Source organism: Pan paniscus, chromosome 1 (genome assembly GCF_029289425.2).
Source record: "Pan paniscus chromosome 1, NHGRI_mPanPan1-v2.0_pri, whole genome shotgun sequence".
Taxonomy (NCBI): Eukaryota; Metazoa; Chordata; class Mammalia; order Primates; family Hominidae; genus Pan; species Pan paniscus.
Window position 1 is genome coordinate 72336132 of NC_073249.2, and position 16481 is coordinate 72352612.

The following is a 16481-nucleotide window of genomic DNA, read 5'->3' on the forward strand; positions in this document are numbered from 1 at the left end:
GGAAAGAAAAAACTGTTACCAGTCACTGCAAAAACATACTGAAGTACAAAGACCAATGACATTATGAAGCAACTACATCAACAAGTCTGCAAAATAACCAGTTAGCATCATGATGACAGGAGCAAATGCACACATAACAATATTAACCTTAAATGTAAATGTGCTAAATGCCGCAATTAAAAGACACAGAATGACGAGCTGGATAAAGAGTCAAGACACATCAGCTGTATTCAAGAGACCCATCTCACATGCAAAGACACACATAGGCTCAAAATAAAGGGATAAAGGAAAATTTACCAAGCAAATAGAAAGCAGAAAAAAAGCAGGAATTGCAATCCCAGTTTCTGACAAAAAGACTTTAAACTAACAAAGATCAAAAAAGACAAAGAAGGGCATTACATAATGGTAAAGGGATCAATTCAACAAGAAGAGCTTACTATCCTAAATATATATGTACCCAACACAAGAGCATCAGATTCATAAAACAGGTTCTTAGAGACCTACAAAGAGACTTAGATTCCCACACAATAATAGTGGGAGACTTTAACACTCCACTGTCAATAGTAGACAGATTGGTGAGACAGAAAATTAACAAGGATATTCAAGACTTGAACTCAGCTCTGGATCAAGTGGACCTGATAGTTATACACAGAACTCTCCATCCAAAAACAACAGAATACATATCCTTCTTGGTGACATATGTCACTCACTCTAAAATCAATCATGTAATTGGAAGTAAAACACTCCTCAGCAAATGCAAAGTAACAGAAATCATAACAGTCTCTCAGACCACAGTGCAATCAAATTAGAACTCAAGATTAAGAAACTCACTCAAAACAACAAACTTACGTGGAAATTGAACAACTTGCTCCTGAATGAAATTTGGGTAAATAATGAAATTAAGGCAGAAATCAAGGAGTTCTTTGAAATTAATGAGAACAAAGAGACAATGTACCAGAATCACTGAGACACAGCTAAAGCGGTGTTAAGAAGGAAATTTATAGCACTAAATGCCTACATCAAAAAGCTAGAAAGATCTCAAATGAACATCCTAATACCACAACTAAAAGAACCAGAGAACCAAGAGCAAACAAACCCCAAAGCTAGCAGAAGACAAGAAATAACCAAGATTAGAGCAGAACTGAAGGAGATAGAGACATGAAAAACCCTTCAAAAAATCAATGAATCCAGGAGCTGGTTTTTTGAAAAAAATTAATAAAATAGATAAACCCCTAACTAGACTAATAAAGAAGAGAAAAATCAAATAGACATAATGAAAAATGATAAAGGGGATATCACCTTTATCCCCTTTTGTTGTTGAAATACAAACAACCATCAGAGAATACTATAAACACCCCTATGCAAATAAACTAGAAAATCTAGAAGAAATGGGTACATTCCTGGACACATACACCCTCCCAAGACTGAACCAGGAAGAAGTTGAATCCCTGAATAGACCAACAACAAGTTCTGAAATTGAGGCAACAATTAATAGCCTACCAACAAATAAAAGGCCCAGGACTAGATGGATTTACAGCTGAATTCTACCAGAGGTACAAAGAGGAGCGGGTACCATTTCTTCTGAAACTATTCCAAACAATTGAAAAGGAGGGACTCCTCCCTAACTCATTTTATGAAGCCAGCATCATCCTGATACCAAAACCTGGCAGAGATACAACAAAAAAAAGAAAACTTCAGGCCAATATCCCTGATGAACATCAATGCAAAAATCCTCAATAAAATACTGAAAACTGAATGCAGCATCACATCAAAAAGCTTATCCATCACGATCAAGTCAGCTTCATCCCCAGGATGCAAGGCTGGTTCAACATACACAAATCAATAAATGTAATTCATCATATAAACAGAACTAAAGACAAAAACCACATGATTACCTCAATACACACAGAAAAGACCTTCAGTAAAATTCAACATCCCTTCATGTTAAAAATTCTCAATAAACTAGGCATTAATGAAACATACTTCAAAATAATAAGAGCCAATTATGACAAACCCATAGCCAATATCATACTGAGTGGGCAAATCTACAGGCATTCTCCTTGAAAATTGGCACAAGACAAGGATGCCCTCTCTCACCACTCAGCATAGCATTGGAAGTTCTGGCCAGGGCAATAAGGCAAGAGAAAGAAATAAAGCATATTCAAATAGGAAGAGAGGAAGTCAAACTGTCTCTGCAGATGACAACATCCTATATCTAGAAAACCCCATCATCTCAGCATAAAAGCTTCTTAAGCTGATAAGCAACTTCAGCAAAGTCTCAGGAACAAAATCAGTGGGCAAAAATCACAACCATTTCTATACACCAACAACAGACAATCAGAGAGCCAAATCATGAATGAACTCCCATTCACAATTGCTACAAAGAGAATAAAATAACTAGGAATACAGCTAACAAGTGAAGTGAAGGACCTCTTCAAAGAGAACTACAAACCACTGCTCAAGGAAATAAGAGGACACAAACAAATGGGAAAACATTCCATGCTCATGGGTAAGAAGAATCAATATTGTGAAAATGGCCATACTACCCAAAGTAATTTATAGATCCAATACCATTCCCATTAATCTACCATTGACATTCTTCACAGAATTAGAAAAAACTACTTTAAAATTCACATGAAACCAAAAAAGAGCTCATATAGCCAAGACAATCCTAAGCAAAAAGAACAAAACTGGAGCCATCATGCTACCTGACTTCAAACTATACTAAAAGGCTACAGTAACCAAAACAGTATGGTACTGGTACAAAAACAGACACATAGACCAATGGAACAGAATAGAGATCTCAGAAATAAGACTGCACATCTATAACCATCTGATCGTTGACAAATCTGACAGAAATAAGCAATGGGGAAAGGATTCCCTATTTAACAAATGATGCTGGGAAAACTGGCTAGTCATATGCAGAAAACAGAAACTGGACCCCTTCCTTACACCTTATACAAAAATTAACTCAAGATGGTTTACAGACTTAAATGTAAAACCCAAAACTATAAAACCTCTAGAAGAAAATCTAGACAATACCATTCAGGACATAGGCACAGGCAAAGATTTCATGATGAAATGATCAAAAGCAATTGCAACAAAAGCAAAAATTGACAAATAGGATCTAATTAAACTAAAGAGCTTCTACACAGCAAAAGAAACTATTAACAGAGTGAACAGACATCCTACAGAATGGGAAAAATTTTTTCAATCTATCCATCTGACAAAGGTCTAACATCCAGGATCGACAAGAAACTTAAACAAATTTACAATTAAAAAACCCCATTAAAAAGTGGGCAAAGAACATGAACAGACACTCCTCAAAAGACATTTATGCGGCCAAAAAACATATGAAAAAAAAAAAAACTCAACATCAATGATCATTAGAGAAATGCAAATCAAAACCACAATGAGATACCATCTCATGCCAGTCAGAATGTCTATTATTAAAAAGTCAAGAAACAACACATGCTGGTGAGGCTGTGGAGAAACAGGATCACTCTTTCACTGTTGGTGGGAATGTAAATTAGTTCAACCGTGTGGAAGACAGTGTGGGAATTCCTCAAGGATCTAGAACCAGAAATACCATTTGACCCGGCAATCCCATTACTGGATATATACCCAAAGGAATATAAATCATTCTATTATAAAGATACATGCATGCATATGTTCATTGCAGCACTATTGACAATAGCAAAGACATGGAGTCAACCCAAATTCCCATTAATGATAGACTGGAAAAAGAAAATGTGGTACATTTACACCATAGAATACTATTCAGCCACAAAAAGGAATGAGATAATGTCCTTTGCAGGGACATGGATGGAACTGGAAGTCATTATCCTCAGCAAATTAACACAGGAACAGAAAACCATTTACACTCCATGTTCTCACTTATAAGTGGGATCTGAACAATGAGAACACATGGACACAGGGAGGGAATAACACACCAGGACATGTCAGGGGATGGGAGTAGGGGGAGGAAAAGTATCAGGATAAATAGCTAATGCGTGTGGGGCTTAATACCTAGGTGATGGGTTAATAGGTGCAGTAAACCACCACAGCACACGTTTATCTATGTAACAAACCTGTATGTCCTGCACATGTATCCCGGAACTTAAAATAAAATTTAAAAAAATAAAAAGAATAACATAAAATGGATAAATGTAAAAAAAAAAAAAAAAAAAGAACAAGAGGAATATAAGAGATTTGCCTCGCCCAAAGTGTCTTGATTTTAGAAAATGAATCCAGTTGCCCCTCATGCAGGAACATGATGCTCTCACCCACAGTCTATACAGCATGTGTGTTGCTTTGTTTTTCTAGCAGTCAAGATGGGTTTATGTGGAACCAAACAAAGACTCTCTCTTGATCTCCCTTGTGACCAATGGTCTAAAATAGCTGGTTGGAATTAGCATCAGAGTATGTTATGACTGGATAAAACAGAAGCTGTCATGCTCAGCATTACAGAGAAGTAAGATCAACACCATGGGGACATCAAGGTTTGTGCCAGAGAATCAGAAAGACATTGAGTTCAGTCAATGATCCAAAAGCCAGAGTCAGATAGAAGGATGGGGGAGGGACACTGGGAGAGGATAAGACAAGCCAAATCAGCTTCCAGAGGTAAAAAGGAGCAAGGAGTGGGAGAATATAGGGGGAAAAACACCTGGGACTCTGGGACACAGGACCTAGGCAAATCCAGATTTTTCCACCCAGTGACATCTGCATGGCCCAGCACAATTTTTGATGGGTTTGGAACCATTTAGCTGATGTATTCGTCAGGGTTGTCTAGAGGGACAGAACTAATGGAAAATACACACACACACACACACACACACATATATGTATATTTACATATATGTGTATATATATGTACATATGTATGTAAAAGGGAGTTTATTAAGTATTAACTCACACAATCACAAGGTCCCACAGGAGGCCATCTGCAGGCTGAGGAGGAATGAGACCCAGTCTGAGTTCCAAAACTGAAGAACTTGGAGTCTGATGTTTGAGGCTGGGAAGCATCCAGCATGGGAGAAAGATGTAGGCCAGGAGGCTAGGCCAGTCTCTCTTTTCACATTTTTCTGCCTGCTTGTATTCTAGCCACGCTGGCAGCTGATTAGATAGTGCCCACCCAGATTGAGGGTGGGTCTCCCTTTCCCAGCACACTGACTCAAATGTTAATCTCCTTTGGCACCACCCTCACAGACATACCCAAGGATCAATACTTTGTATCCTTCAATCCAGTCAAGTTGACACTCAGTATTAACCATCATGGCTAACAATTGTTCTTTTCTATCAGAGGTGATGGTAAACGCCAGATTGCTTAAGGGATTCATAATAAACACTCAGCTCTCTACTGGCATTGTTGGGTCATGAACACCAGATTCCTGATTCTCACTCCAGTGTTCTTCCATAGGACCGATGGGGGCCTGAGAGCAGAGACTCCAGGAAAAGGTAACATCTAATCTCTTGATATCTGTGGGAACTGAAGAGCCCAGCTCAGGAGGATCTATCCTTCTTTTCCCTTTCTCAGAGGCAGAGTGAAAATAAAGGCTGATTATGGGGGCAGAAATCTCCAGAAATGCTCTAAAAAGCCAAGATAGAAATGGCTGCACATGACTGTGGATGCCTTTGTCTTCACCATAAAGCAGGAATGCTTATGGCTAGAGAAGCCCACTCTGTGCTCAGAAGCCAGAGGGTTCTAGACTCTTCCATCAGACCTTCTCTTCTTATCTTCTACCAGCATTTTCCTTTTTTCCCTTTTCTCTCTTCCTTCTACCCACCCCTCTATACACACCCTTGGTCTTTCTTGATATTGGTTCTTAGCCCCATTTCTCCAGAGCTCTAAATTTATCTTTAGGTTTAGCTTTATCATAATCTTACATCTTTTAACTTCCATGTTTCAACCTCTTACCTTGATAGCACTGAGCTTCTCTTTGCTTTCTAACAAGTTGTTTTACTCTGCCTTTTTCTTTTTCTGCTTTGTTTTTAAACTCTTAGTGATGTGAAATATTAAGCCCAAATTTAATCTTTTTCCTTGTGTAACTATTTTAACTCAATTTAAAGATTTCTGGCCTTTTATTTTCTAGTCTATCTGTTTAGAAATTCCTTTTGTTCTCTTTTTTCTTTTAATTTCCATCTCACCATTTGCCATGTTCTGTGACGATGAAACAAAATATCAGCCTGGGGGCAGGTATGATGTTGAGAACCCACATTAACAAAAGAAAAATGAGGGGCTTTCTTAACCCAGATGCCACTGTATATGTGTTTTACATTTCTCTCAATAGATTTTCTAGCTTAGTTGAAGATGACTTTGCAAAGAATCTCACCCTAGGAGACTTGGGAGATTTTGGGTAGAATCTGCTAAGAGCCATGATGTGGTTTGGCTCTGTAGCCCCACCTAAATCTCATCCTGAGTTGTTACTCCCATAATGCCCACCTGTTGTGGGAGGGACCTGGTGGGAGATAATTGAATCATGGGGGCAGTTTCCTCCGTAATGTTCTTGTGGTAGTGATTAAGTCTCATGAGGTCTGATGGTTTTATCAGGGGTTTCCACCTTTGCATCTTCCTCATTTCTCTCTTTGCCTGCTGCCATCCATATAAGATGTGACTTGCTCCTCCTTGTCTTCCACCATAATTGTGAGGCTTCCCCAGCTACATGGAACTGTAAGTCCAATTAAACCTCTCTCTTTTGTAAATTGCCCCATCTTAATTATGTCTTCTCAGCAGCATGAAAATGGTCTGATACAGTAAATCGGTACCAGTAGAGTGTGGTGCTGCTGAAAAATACCTGAAAACGTGAAAGCGACTTTGGAACTTGGTAACAGGCCAAGATTGGAATAGTTTGGAGGGCTCAGAAGAAGACAGGAAAATGTGGGAAAGTTTAGAACTTCCTAGAGTCTTGTTGAATGGCATTGCCCAAAATGCTGGTAGTGATATGGACAAAAAGGTCCAGGCTTAGTTGGTCTCAGATGGAGATGAGAAACTTGTTGGGAACTGGAGGCAAAGGTGACTCTTGTTATGTTTTAACAAAGAGACTGGCAGCATTTTGCCTCTGCCCTGGAGATTTGTGGAACTTTGAAGTTTAGAGAGATGATTTAGGGTATCTGGTGGAAGAAATTTCTAAGCAGTAAAACATTCAAGAGGTGACTTGGGTGCTATTAAAAGCATTTAGTTTTAAAAGGGAAACAGAGCATAAAAGTTTGAAAAATTTGCAGCCTGACAATGCCATAGAAAAGAAAATCCCATTTCCTGAGGAGAAGTTCAAGCAGGCTGCAGAAATTTGCATAAGTAACAAGGAGCCAAATGTTAATCCCCAGCACAATGGGTAAAATGTCTCCAGGGCATGTCAGAGGTCTTCATGGCAGCTCCTCCCATCACAGGCCCAGAGGCCTAGGAGGAAAAAGTGGTTTTGTGGGCCAGGCCCAGGGCCCCCATGCTGTGTGCAGCCTGCATATCAGGGACTTTGTGCCCTGAATCCCAACCACTCCAGCCATGGCTGAAAGATGCCAACATAGAACTTAGGCCATGGCTTCGGATGGTGCAATCCACAAGCCTTGGCAGCTTCCATGTCGTGTTGAGCCTGCAGGTGCACAGAAGTCAAGAATTGAGATTTGGAAACCTCTGTCTAGATTTCAGAGGATGTATGGAAACTCCTGGATTCCCAGGCAGAAGTTTGCTGCAGGGGTGGAACTCTCATGGATAACCTCTGCTAGGGGAGTCTGGAAAGGAAATATGGGGTCAGAGCACCCCACATGGAGCTGTGAGAAGAGGGCCTCCAGACCGCAGAATGGTAGATCTACCAACAGCTTGTGCCATGTTCCTGGAAAAGCTGCAAACACTCAACACCAGCCTGTGAAAGCAGCCAGGAGGGAGGCTGTACCCTGCAAAGCCACAGGGGCAGAGCTACCCAAGACCAAGGAGACTCACCTCTTGTATCAACATGACCTGGATGTGAGACATGGAGTCAAGGGAGATCATTTTGGAGCTTTAAGATTTGACTTTGGCACTGGATTTCAGACTTGGATAGGGCCTGTGGCACCTTTGTTTTCATCAATTTCTCCCATTTGGAATGGCAGTATTTATCCAATGCCTGTACCTCCATTGTATATAGGAAGTAACTAGCTTCCTTTTGATTTCACAGGCTCATAGGTGGAAGGGACTTGCCTTGTCTCAGATGAGACTTTGGACTGTGGACTTTTGAGTTAATGCTGAAATGAGTTAAGACTTTGGGGGACTGTTGGGAAGGCATGATTGATTTTGAAATGTGAGGATATGAGATTTGGCAGGGGCCGGGGGGAGTGATGTGGTTTGGCTCTCTGTCCCCACCCAAATCTCATCTTGAATTGTATTCCCATTAACTCCCACGTGTGTGGGAGGGACCTGGTGGGAGATAATTGAAACATGGGGGTGTTTTTCTCCATACTATTCTTGTGGTAGTGAATATCTCATGAGATCTGATGGTTTTATCAGGGGTTTCCACCTTTGCATCTTCCTTATTTCTCTGTTTGCCTGCTGTCATCCATGTAAGATGGGACTTGCTCCTTCTTGCCTTCTGCTATGATTGTGAGGCTTCCCCAGCCACGTGGAACTGTAAGTCCAATTAAACCTCTTTCTTTTGTACATTGCCCAGTCTCAGGTGTGTCTTTATTAGCAGTGTGAAAACGGACTAATACAAGCCAAAATCCTGCTGTTTAGACAGCATGGTGCACTTGCTGAGTGTTAGTCATTTACAGCTCATGCTACCTGGGCACTTTTGGAAAAGTCATGTTTTAAGATCAATTGTCTCCAAAGTTTACACCATTGGCTTATAAGCAACCCACTGGAGTGGTTAGCACTGGGTAGCTTGGGAATGGAAGAGAGATGCCTCCCAGGCATTTCCTCTGGTCTGATGGTGGTAAGGGTTGAGTGGACAGAACAGGGGCAGCATTCTGACACCACATTTACATCTCTTTTCTCCTCAGTGAGCAGTATCTCTGCCCTTCCTGGAGAAGATCATATGAGCAGCTTATCTGCATATGATCCCCACCACTCCACCTTCTTTCCCTTGTCATGAGAATAAGGAGAAACTGTCTATAGCAGAGGTGACTATGAACAGGCTTTCTGGACAGGAGCAGATGTACCCGTTAGGGGCTTCTTTCAAACTGTTAGGCCTTGCAGCTGGCAGTAGAGGCCTACCAGAAGGGCAAAATCTGTGGTTACCCCCACCTTCTGATATGTCTAAATTTCCTGGCCCTCACCATCTCCTGACCTCACAAAATCTACAATGTATAAAACTGTAGTTGGAGGTAAGAGGATTAATTCATAACTAGACTACTGGAAGAACAGGATGGGGGAATACCACCTTATGTGCACATTAGCACTGCCTTCTTGTCACCTAAGCAAGTGGACTAGTGAGATATCCCACCTGAGGGCTAGTGTTTTTCTTCAGAGTTTGACAACTGCACCGCACTGAAATGGGACTCTCTTGAGCAACAGCCACTCGGTTTTGAGTGTCTGTTATATGCAGATCTTAGCATCAGGTGCCAAGGAAGCCACATGGTATGTGAATTTTAGTCTTTGCCTTTGGGGACCTTACAATGTAGTTGGTGATAGGAGAAATATGTATAAGACAGTAATGTAGCTTACAAGGTCCTTACATCTCTAGGAGTTTCTCCTCCTTCCTCCTTTCTCTCGCTAAACACCTCAGGTCAAATTTTGAGGTTACTTTCGCAGGGAAATCCCTCCTTCCTGGTTGAGCTAACGCTCTTACCAACTTTCACCAAGCCTTTTCTGACCTTTACCTTTGCACTTCACGATTTCCTGTTATACTATTTCTCTCATTGGACAGTAAGATAGTTAAGAGCAGAGACTGACTAGTACACTGTTAGTGTTACCACCATTCAGTACAGTATAGAGACATGCTCACCAAACATATCTTAAATAAACGAATCAATTAATTAACAATAAGAGGTGCATATGTTACATGCAAAAAGCATAAAAGAGACAGCAATTTCCAAAGAAATTTAGAAGGGATTGGGAAAAATGGGTATCAAGGTACTATACTAGAGTTGTGGAACTGGTGAAGTGGGAATGGTCTGGCAACTCTTTGTGACCCTATGCACCTGGTATATACACATTCATGTCTCATCTAGTTATTATCATGTTAAGGTTTAGGCGTGTAGTCCTTTGGCCAAAAGGAAGTTGATATGCGTTCATGAACATTCCTCTGGAAGAGACGGCATTGTGATTCTAACTGAGCTAAATACCTCCAGCTCCCACTCCCCTCTCTCTGGGTGTGTGCGTGTGTGTGTGTGTGTGTGTGTGTGTGTGTCAGTGGCAACTGGGCCAGATGACCACTTTCAACTCCATCATTACCACTTCCTAAAAGCCACTGCATATGAGCAGTCTGTGGAGTGAAAGGACCTAACTGCCATGACCATCCAGCTTATGTTCTGGTGTTGGAGCCTGAGCACACATAAAGAAATATGTGCAGAAATATCCCTGAGCATAAGTGCCGCACTCTGAGAAACATTCACAAACAAGCACAGTGTAAAAGGAACACAGATATGAAAACAGCCAGTGAGTAGCTGTCTCTACTGTATAATAGATCACATGAAAGAGAGGGAGAGACATGCCTGGAAGTATAAGGATCTCTTCGCAGGCCATGGTACTATTTTATGCATATTTCTTTTATCGCCAACCACATTATAAGGTCCCAGAAGGCAGGAGCTAAAACTTACACACGACACAGCTTCCTTGACACCGAGTACTAAGACCTGTCTATAATAGGCACTCAATACCTGTTCCCTGCTGTAGAAGAGAACCCCATTTCTAAATAGACCACATGGCAGAGGACACGATGAGGACATGTGGTGAGACACAGGCTGAGGGGACCCTGGACACAATTCTAAGTGGGAGAAGAACCTGATTTTTGGAGAAGACTGGGGAGAGTAGTTCTATGGGGATCGTGGCAAGTACATTGTGTAAACTATAAAAACGTGGTGATATTGTGTGCAGGGTATGTGATTAGAAGGGTTGTAGGTAAAGGGATTCCTTCTACCAAGCCAAAAAAGGTGAATGGGGGTGGTTAATAAGAGGACAGCTGCCAGTGGACAGGAAGGAGAAGATAAAGAAATATCACAAATGACCACCCACTATTGGAAGTGCTGCCTATATCATAGAATATATTCTATATAGTTTGTGGACGTAAGGTTTGGCTGGGAAGTTGTGAGCTTGTATGTAACAACTGAGAGTCAAGATTGGAAGAGTGGTTGCTTAGCAGGCTTCAATATAGTTTATCTAATTTAATAAAATTGTATTGTGGATCTACTATGGGCTTGGTACTATGCCAAGAGCTAGTAGATACAATGGTAATGCTGACATAGTTTTGCCTGCCACCTAACCTGAGGCTCTGCAAGAGTGGAGGGGATGCATTAAGAGGCTCAAACTCCATGAAGAAGGTTTTAGGAGAAGCAACTTAAAAAAAAAAGTTTATTTTAGTTTCAAGGGTACATGTGAATGTTTGTTACATAGGTAAACTTGTGTCATGGAGGTTTATTGTACAGTTTATTTCATCACCAAAGTATTAAGCCCAGTGTCCAATAGTTAGCTTTTCTGCTCCTCTCCTTCCTTCCAGCCTTCACCCTCAAGTAGACCCCAGTGTCTATTGTTCCCTTGTGTTGATGAGTTCTTATTATTTAGCTCCCACTTATAAGTGAGAACATGCAGTATTTGGTTTTCTGTTCCTGCATTAGTTTACTAAGGATAATAGCCTCCAGCTCCATCCATGTTCCCATATAAGACATGATCTCATTCTTTTTTATGGCTGCATAGTATTCAACGTATATATATTCCACATTTCTTTATCCAGTCTGTCATTGATAGGCATTTGGGTTGATTCTGTGTTTTTGCTGTTGTGAATGCAAGGAACATTTGTGTGCATGTGTCTTTAAGGTAGAATGATTTATATCCCTCTGGGTATATACACAGTAATAGAACTGCTGGGGTGAACGGTAGTTCTGCTTTTAGCTTTATGAGCAATTTCCATACTGCTTTCTACAATGGTTGAACTAATTTACACTCCTACCAACAGTGTATAAGTGTTCCCTTTTCTTCACAACCTTGTCAGCATCTATTTTTTTTACTTTTTAATAATAGGCATTCTGACTGGTATGAGATGATATCTCATTGTGGTTTTGATTTACACTTTTGTAATGACCAGTGCTATTGAGCTTTTGTTAATATGCTTGCTGGCCACATGTATATCTTCTTTGGAAAGTGTCTGTTCATGTTCTTTGGCCACTTTGTAATGGGGTTGTTTTTCTCTCATAAATTTGTTTAAGTTCCTTATAGATGCTGGATATCAAACCTTTGTCAGGTGCATAGTTTGCACATATTTTCTCCCACTCTGTAGGTTGTCTGTTTATTGACAGTTTCTTTTTGCTGTGCAGAGGTCTTAAGTTTAGTTAGAATCCACTTGTCAATTTTTGCTTTTGTTGTGATTGCTTTTGGTGTCTTTGCCATGAAATATTTGCCTGTTCCTATGTCCAGAATGGCATTGCCTAGGTTGTCTTCCAGGGTTTTTATAGTTTAGGGATTTACATTTAAGTCCTTAATCCACCTTACTTTTGTATATGGTGTAAGGAAGGGGCCCAGCTTCAATCTTCTCCATGTGGCTAGCCAGTTATCCCACCACCATTTATTGAATGCGGAGTCTTTCCCCCATTGCTTGTTTTTTGTCAGCTTTGTGGAAGATCAGATGGTCATAGGCATGCAGCCTTTTTTTCTTTATAAATAAAGAAACAGAGAGAAGATTCAAACAAACGAAATTAGAAATGACAAGGGGGATATTACCTCTGACCCCACAGAAATACAAACAAGCATCACAGAATATTATGAACACCTCTATGCACATAAACTAGAAAATCTAGAAGAAATGGGTAAATTCCTGGATACATATACCCTCCAAAGACTGAACCAGAAAGAAATTGATTCCCCGAAGAAACCAATAACAAGCTCTGAATTTGAATCAGTAATAAATAGACAACCAACCAAAAAAAGCCTAGGACCCAGTGGATTCACAGCCAAATTCTACCAGATGTACAAAGAAGAGATGGTACCATTCCTACTGAACTAGTCCAAAAAAAAGTGAAGAGAAAGGGCTCCCTCCCCAGCTCATTCTACAAGGCTGGCATTATCCTGATACCAAAACCTGGCAGGGCAGAGATACAACAAAAAAAGAGAAAAGTTCAGGCCAATATCCTTGATGAATATCAATGCAAAAATTCTCAAAAAGCCCTACTTGCAAACTGAATCCAGCAGCACATCAAAAAGCTAATTCACCGTGATCAAGTAGGCTTCATCTCCAGGATGCGAGTGTGTTCAACAAATCAATAAATGTGATTCATCACATAAACAGAACTAAAGACAAAAACCACATGATTATTTAATAGATGCAGAAAAGACTTTTGATAAAATTCAACACTCCTTCATGTTAAAAACCCTCAATAAACTAGGTATTGAGAAACATACCTCAAAATAATAAGAACCATGTATGACAAACCCACGGCCAATATCATACCAAATGGGCAAAAGCTGGAAGGATTCCTCTTGAAAACCAGCACAAGATAAGGATGCCCTCTCTCACCACTTCTATCAACATAGTATTGGAAGTCCTAGCCAGAGAAATCAGGCGAGAGTAAGGAATAAAGGCCATTTAAATTGGAAGAGATAAAGTCAAACTACCTCTGTTTGCAGACAACATGATTTTATATCTATAAAATCCCATAGTCTTGGCCCAAAAGCTCCTTGAGCTGATAAAAACTTCAGCAAAGTTTCAGGATACTTAATCAATGTATAAAAATCACTAGCATTCCTATAAACCAACAATAGCCAAACCGAGAGCCAAATCAGGAAGGCAATCCCATTCACAATTGCCACAAAAAGAATAAAATACCTAGGAATACAGCTAACCAGGGAGGTGAAACATCTCTAAAATGAGAATTACAAAACACTGCTCAAAGAAATCAGAAAAGACACAAATGGAAAACATCCCATGCTCATGGATAGAAAGAATCCATATTATTAAAATGGCCATACTGCCCAAAGCAAATTACAGATTCAGTGACATTCTTATCAAACTGTTAATGACATTCTTCACAGAACTAGAAAAAAATCTATTTTAAAATTCATGTGGAACCAAAGATGAGCCCTAACAGCCAAGGCAATCTTAAGCAAAAGAACGAAGCTGGATGCATCATGTTGCCCGACTTCAAGCTATACTACAGGGCTGTAGTGACCAAAACAGCTTGGTATTTGTACAAAAACAGACACATAGATCAATGGAACAGAAAAGAGATTACAGAAATAAGGTCACACACATATGACCACCTGATCTTTGACAGAAGCTTCTTGTGTTATCTGAAAAGGGCAGTCACCTGCTTGCATGATGTATGAGGAAGACAACTTAACTATGGAGTCCAGATTGGATTAGAGAAGGAAGTAGTTGAGCTGGGAACTGGCCACATGCTGCCACAGTCCTCAGGAAGACTGTAGCATCTGGCTTTGGGTGAGAAGAGAGACAGGAAATGACTAAAGAGATGATTTCAATTCTGCTTTGATGTGGTGACACTGAGTAATGAGAACAGAGAGGGGAGAAAGGCAACCATGCAGTTCTCATCCTCACAAGACTAGTCTCCAAAAGGGGCCTCCAGCAGCTATTTAGTAGAAGTAGCACTAGCCAGGCATCTGATACATGGCTCCACTCCTGGCTGTTGGAACTCAAGAAAAATAAGTTTGCTACAACCCTAGCTTATTTATCTTAAGAAGAGGCTGTTCCAGCCTTAAATGGTCTATGATTTAAAATAGTACTTTGGTGAGAACTGTATGTGTTGGGTAACATAAATTAATGATATATTAATTATACTGTTGATGGCAATGAGGACTGAGATTTGTACACTGCTTTACACTTTGCAGAGTATTTTTGCATGTATTGTTTAATTTGATCTTCACCCAAACCACTGAGATAAATATAAACATTTCATCCATATTTTATAAATGAGGAAACAGAGACTTCGAGCCTTATCCTAAGGCTACAGGGAAGTAAGCGGCAGAGCCAAGACTCAAACCCTCCAAAATCTTGACCTTCTCTAATATGTGGGGACTTAAAGGTCTCCCTTATTTATCATCAGCTGTGAATTCTTGCTGCATGGAGGACTGCATTAGATGTTATCATTATACTATTATGATTGTCTCAGGTCACTTCTTTATTCTTTGATGCACTTGTTAATTATACATTTGCTGATCAACTACTATGTGCTAGGCACTGGGAATACAGCAATGAATAGAGCATGGTTCCTACTCAGAAGGACCCAATCTAGTGAAGGAAGCTACAATGGGAAAGTAAATAAATATTTACAACACAGCATACTAAGCATCCTATCTCTGAAGCACAAATGAAGAAATGCTGTGAAATGGTATATGTCTAGCACTATTTTAGAGCTTTGTATACTCTATTTTAGAGTATATGGTATTTATGGTATTTGTCTAGCTCTATTTTATTTGGGGATAGCACCATCTCATTAGATTCACAGATAAAACCTTTGACAAATGGTTTAAGATCCGTCTCCTTGGTCAAGCCTCCTCTGACTTCAGGTCACCATACCCTGTTCTTAGAACCCTAACACACTCTCTCCTGTCACCATCTATGGTGTATTAATTTTGTTCATTCGTTGTTTACTATATGTTTTCAGTACTTCTTTAGAGAGCATTATGGTAGATATACAGTAGTTTTATCAGGTGAGTACCATAGGTAATATTTATTATTCATTCATAGCGCTAGATCTGAACATGGTAGTCAATCAATAAACATTTGTTTGATTGATTGAGGTCCCCAGATTAAGAATCCACATGGTTGAGAGGTATCAAAATGAATCTCCTAAAAGTACTTCCATTAAACCAAGAAGGTGAATTCAAGAGCAGCTACAATGCTTCCCTAGAGTGTTTCAATTTGATAAGTGTAATCCACAAGCCCACCCTTGATCCCCCTCGATCCATAGTGTCAGGGGCTGCAACAAGCACATTCAGATTATGCAAGCTCCCTGTTGTTGGGGAGAAAGGAAGACTTTGACTCTTTAATGTCATTTTGTGAAAAAGATCTTGATCCAGCAGGGAAGATGTTAAGAACCAATAAAAAGAATTTATTGTTGGTATTTTTACCTGCATCCTGTTTCTGGCTGTTCTGCCGCCTTCTGAAGGGCCTTGGCACATATACTGCTTCTAAGTGCCAGTTTTCCCATCTGTAAAATAATCCCTGTCCTTGATCCTCAACTCACAGGGGTGTTTGGAAGCCTAGGGAGGTGTTGTCTGTGCTGTGAGTGCAGGTTTCCGGACAAAAGGCATTGTATAAATACAGGATCTCATTTCTATTTATAGTGTACACAGCAGTTCAGAGGTGTTTAATGCCCTGTCCCCTTTCCTTGTATCTGTTCACCCCAAA